The sequence below is a fragment of the Octopus bimaculoides genome, chromosome 18 (genome assembly GCF_046866305.1).
Source record: "Octopus bimaculoides isolate indiv1 chromosome 18, ASM4686630v1, whole genome shotgun sequence".
NCBI lineage: Eukaryota > Metazoa > Mollusca > Cephalopoda > Octopoda > Octopodidae > Octopus > Octopus bimaculoides.
This window is the reverse complement of record NC_142945.1, coordinates 50,323,590-50,329,880: the sequence shown is the minus strand read 5'-3', so window position 1 is coordinate 50,329,880 and position 6,291 is coordinate 50,323,590. Positions and strand designations below refer to the sequence as shown.

Below are 6,291 nucleotides of genomic sequence, written 5' to 3'. Positions count from 1 at the left end.
TATATATATACATATATATATGTATATATATATATATATATATATATATATATATATATATATATATATATATATATATATATATATATATATATATATATATATATATATATATATATATACATACAAATAGTAAATGAGTATATGCATATATACGTACAGGTATGTGCATACCGACATCCACCTGTATGTATAGGTGCATATCTGGGTACAGGACATTGCAAGCAAAACGTAGACGAGGAAACACGCAAGCCACATAGAGAACATTCTACTTCATCAGCTACCCACATTTTAACACCGGCGTTTCGACGAGCTTGGGCAGGACGCATCGTTAAAACGGCTCATCCCATGGACCGCAGATTAAATTTGTATATTCAAATTAAATCTAGCCATGGAGCAATGTAGTGGCGGACAAAAAACAAGACAGGAAAACAAACAGAAAAGGCTTTACGGCCAGACGAGAAAAGTTATGTGTGTATGAACGCTGTGAGGCACGAACTTGAAAGGGACGAAGGTTCGCGTGTTTGCTCGACGATAGCCAAGGAAGAAAAGGATTATTGACCGGAAGCATGTGACCATGCCGGTGTAAGGGGAAGAGAGAGAGTTGTAAAGGGAGAAACAAAGGGAGGAAGTAGAAGAATATATATATATATGAATATGAGCATGTATTTGATTAACCAATAACTCTCTCTCTGTTTATTTTATCGTGTTCCTTTCTGCTGAAAAACGTAGCTCGAAACGGAGAAGACTTTCTCACCTTCCCGACCATGAAACAAATGCACTTGCTTGCGGTTTATACACTTGTCTACACATTTTGCGTTTCTGTAAATTTCACACCCACTCACACACACACACACACACACACACACACAAACACACACAAACACACACACATACACACACACACACTTATATACATACACATACACACATATATATATTTATATATAGATAAATAGTTATGCACATACAACCCCACGCACGCACGCACACACGCACACACATATATATATGCATTATATGTGTGTGTGTTTGTGTTTAGACATATATGTGATAATATCAGTTAAAATATAAGATGTATTTCTAATGTAGATAATTATAAACTTTGTGGTAATGGCATATTGTCTGTTAAATTAAAAATGATATGTATATATATGTATATATATCTATGTATCTATCTATCTATCTATATATATATATATATATATATATATATATATATATATATATATATATATATATATATATATATATATATATATATATATATATACATGTTTGTGTGTGTGTGTGTTTTGCAGTGAAGTGCGTAATGCATGAAGACTTAAAATGTAATAATAATTATATGAATGTTTTAGTATAGCAATCGTATTTTATTGCCAACGAAAAGTCTTAACAAATTTGCTTTAAAATTTGCCACGATATTGCAATATAAATTAGGATTCGTTTTAACTTTATATGTGATCTGTCTTACGAAGGAGAAGATCTAATCGCCAGTGCAAGGAATATTAAAGTGATATATTTCTGCTTTATTGTAATATTATAGGCAGTATTAATCGAAAAGCGATGTGACATGTTAGCTATATTAGTCAAATGGTATTCATTGAATCCATAATCATATACTGAAGGTACTGTGATTACGTCAGTCGTATTCTTGGAGATTGTTATCTTCATTCCAGTGAATTCCTGCAGAGAAAGAAATATTATAGTGTAAAATTATTGTAAAACTAAGAGAAAATATAAATGTATGTTAGATTCTTGTTCTCGCATTATAAATCACACACACACACACACACACACACACACACACACACACACACACACATACACACACTTGATGTTGGATCTTTCGTCTCAGGTGTCACGGAGTCACCAGAGAAAGCGAGATGAGGAAGTATAATTCTCTCTATCCCTGGATCTGAACAAGTGTATGTGCTGGTAGTATCTTTATGAATATACGAAATTCTTGCATGTTCCCTATATGCATTTCCACATTTAATAGTAAGAAAATACAATAAAATAGCATAATTGCACCAGTTAGAAACATATGAAAACTGCAATTATATATATATTACGTTAATAATTTTTTTTTTAATGAAGTAGTGAACAGTGAATGAATGGTACCGCTACCGGCACAAATCGGAAGTTAATAATAACAAAATTGTAAATATTACATTAACCCAAGACTATGCAATGTAAAGTCATTATAATTCATATATAACTGTCATCAGTAACTTGTGTATTTTTACTTTATAACCTTTTGCAACGATCTATACCTACATGCTCTAGGACATGTCTGCGTCCATTCATCATAAATTTTGATTTTATGATTTTTATTCTGTGTGGTGCATTATATCTACATATTTTCGTCAGATATTAGTTTCGGTTCAAATCATAAGTAAGAGTGACGAGACTGAATACCACAACAAATGTATTTAAGGCAAACGCAGATGAGTTTAAGACAAGAAGACGAACAATAAAAATATATCTTACCACTGCACTGATGGTGATAGATGATTGAGAAATAGAAATTGCAGTTGCTGTGGGTTTCTTCAAGACATACTTCAAACATTTTTATGCGTCTGAAAGTAAAAATAAAATGGGTAATATCATTTTAAAGAAATAGTTAAGATATGTTTCATTATCTTAGATTATTTATAGGTGCAGAAGTGGTTGTGTGGTAAGTAGCTTGCTTACCAACCAAATGGTTCAGGATTCAGTCCCACTGCGTGACATCTTGCGCAAGTGTTTCCTTCTCTAGCCTCGGGCCGACCAAAGACTTGTGAGTGGATTTGGTAGACGGAAACTGAAAGAATCACGTCGTATATATATATATATATATATATATATATATATATATATATATATATATATATATATATATACGTATGTGTGTGTATATGTTTGTGTATCTGTGCTTGTCTCTCCAACATTGCTTGAGAACTGATGCTGGTGTGTTTACGTCCCCGTAACTTAGTGGTTCGGGAAAGAGACCGATAGAATAAGTACTAGGACTACAAAGAATAAGTCCTGGGGTCGACTTGCTGGACGTAATTCGGTGCTCCAGCATGGCTGTAGTCAAATGACTGAAACAAGTAAAAGAATAAAAGAATATATTGTGGCAGGCCATGAAATTTTCAACGTTGCCTCAATTGTAATGTTAAACCATTTCAATGTCATTTTTTATGTTGACATCAATATATACATTACAGTAGAAAATAATGGTCTTATGAAAGAATATGTATAACACCAAATTATGTAATCTATCTGAGCATATTAACATTTTAAATCTACATTTTATTACCCATTACATTTATAAGTTAAACTTAACAACTACATTACATGATCCCCGGTTCTTCTGTTGGTTTTTTCCGTTATATTCAACGAGAATATTTCTATTTTTGTAAGTTTATAAAAAAAATATACTGATAATAAAGAAGAAAATATAACATTGACAATATTAATAGAAATATGAAAGCAAACGTACTTGCAGAAGTCAAAATTTGATTTTATATGTGGATATGCTTTCATTGCATCGTGGCAAGATTCTTTGGCTGTTTCTGTACAATGGTCTGATGCCAGTACAAATTCTATAAATTAAAATAAAAGATATTTTATATAAGTAAAATAACATGATCAGATCTTCGAATAAATAAATATTACAGAAAAATATGTTGAGGCAGGTGATACTGTCCTAAGTTAATACTGTACATGTACTATATTCCTGAATTGATTTGTTTATATGTAAAAATTATGGAGATTTTTAAATATGCATATTTTATATGCCCCATCCTCGATTGTATTAATCTTGAGTAGAGACATTAATTCTTATAACAAATATCGCTTAATATTCATGCATATTTTAGTAGTAAAATAGAGCAGATCGCGAAAGTATGCTGATTGCCGAGAGAAATTACGTACTAGGATGTTAGTTTGCCTTTTTTGTGGGGGGTGGGGTTATTGCGCTTTTACAGTACGATTTTTGCTTCGGTACACTTTATTTTTTGGACGATAGCTTTTGCATGTTTAGATAGATTTAGTATTTATATTTATATAAGAGTGAGTCAGTGTTTCATATTTATATAATTTAAACGCTTACGCATGGCTCGTGGCTAGAGTGTCGAGCTTACGATCATGAGTTTGTGAGTTCGATTCCCGGACCGGGCTACGTGTTGTGTTCTTGAGCGAGACGCTTTATTTCATGTTGTTCCAGTTAACTCAGCAGTAGAAATGAGTTGCGACGTCACAGGTGACAAACTGTATCGGCCCCTTTGCCTTTCCCTTGGATAACATCAGTGGTGTGGAGAGGAGAGGTTGGTATGGATGGGTGACTACTGACCTTCCACAAAACAACCTTGCTCAGATTTGTGCCTCCGAGGGTAACTTTCTAGGGTGTAATCCCATGGTCATTCATGACCGAAGGAGGTCTCCTCACGTATGGGATATAAACTAACATCGACTGACAAGAGGTAGAAGGCAAATAAAGCAACACATACATACGCATTGGCACGGACACGCTCACACACACACACACACACACACACACACACACACACACACGCATACATTTATTTTCGCGCGCGTTAAGAAGGTATATTACTCGATGTCGTGTCATAACAGAAAACAGGTACTGTGCATGGAGATTAAAAGCAATAATGACTTTTTATGAATCAAATTTTAAGCATCAGTCCTGTGACCTTTCTGTTCATTGACACACAAAGAAGCTCTCACGTAAATAGATATGTGTAAATTTATGCTTGTGTATGTATACACTTACATGCTCAAATGCAGTCTTAACTAGAATCAGAATAAATGAGAACAATAAACAAAGATTTCCAGTTAGCTTTACAGGTGGGAGATATGTATGCACTAATCACAACTTACCGAAAATGAGAAATGAAATCAACATGGAATATTTCATCTTGGTTATCCGTAACAAATCGTTCAAGTAGTAAAATAAATTTACCTTCAACTAACTTCGTCTTAAGTAATATAGTGTAACAGGTGCTGGCCTTAAATAAGCGAACATACATATTTGCTATATTTAATTATATATGGTAACATGTATTCATCTTTCTTTTAATGGTTTACTTTACATTTTGAAAGGTTAAATCTTGTTTTATTTGATAAGTTTTAACTATATCAAATATGCGAGTAAAATCAAGTTACAAAACTGACGGAACATCGATGTATATCGCTCTTGAATAGCATCTCGCTTGTCTATGACTCACAGGTGTTTGAACACTAGTCACATTAAGAGAATATATGCTCTTATGCCTGTAAGTGCAACATACCCTCGAACTAGCAAAAAGCAAGCCTTCTATCTGCGTGCTTGCTATTGTTTTAATTATGTCACAGAATCCCTTGTACTAATTAGTCTAATATGTTATGAATACATATTTTTCGTAAACGAGAAGCTGTTTTCCTGTAACAAACAACAGTGATTAGCATATTCAGGTTTGAATCTGCTGAAATGTATTAAAAGTAAATATACAAGACGGCCAAGGATGAAGAGTTTCGTTTTCATAATTACCAATATTAAACCTGAACATATCTTTAAAAGTGAATAATTAAAACTGTTGATATATTCGTGCTTGTCGAAACCAAATATGAGTATACACACAACATAGATTCTTGTTCAGCTACCTATGAACAGGTCAAACACTTTACATATCTACAGAACGGGAGAGATATTTGTGGGTATACTTAGTAATTTAATAAAAGAATTGTAATGCATAGAAAATTAGATTACAGACGGTGAGCGCTAAGCAGTGATGGGTAAAATTGTATTGTCATTATAAGACCGAATATCCTTGAGGCACGTATGAACCGGTGAATATAGGTGTATACCCGTCATTTGTCAACAAACGGGATATGTCTTCCGTGACAAAATTCAATAAATACCTTGTTCACCGGTTTGAACGTACCTCAAACATATTGGCACTGATAATAATATCAGAAAAAAAATAAATGTATTTTGATAAAAATCTGAGGGCAGAATCTCCATAAATCTTCTCATCAGCTCAGTCTATCCATCCGCCTTCAGTCTATCCATCGATGTGGATCTAAAAATCCTTGACATACATGCACTACGTAATCCTCTTACCTTTAGCACGTAACATGGACAATCTTATTTTGAGTACGTCGATTAATCTTCCTTTCTACAGGACTCTAAATTTAATTAGTCCATTGAGCCCGGTGGTCGTAAGTTTCCGATGTCATGATCATAATCATTGCCTATTATTAATCGTTGGTTTATTCTCTTACTCACCTCCATTAAAATAGTCATAG

The 6,291-nt window shown here is 33.4% G+C and overlaps 1 long non-coding RNA gene across 1 annotated transcript; it reads right to left on the bottom strand.

Moving 5' to 3' along the window:
• Positions 1 to 1,352: 1,352 nt before the first annotated feature.
• On the bottom strand, positions 1,353 to 5,008 carry LOC149132084 (uncharacterized). The gene is made up of 4 exons (XR_016244882.1): positions 4,885 to 5,008; positions 3,488 to 3,590; positions 2,494 to 2,582; positions 1,353 to 1,686 (listed from the first exon to the last, which is right to left on the bottom strand). It is a non-coding gene; the product is annotated as an uncharacterized LOC149132084 (long non-coding RNA).
• Between the last annotated feature and the right edge of the window lie 1,283 nt (positions 5,009 to 6,291).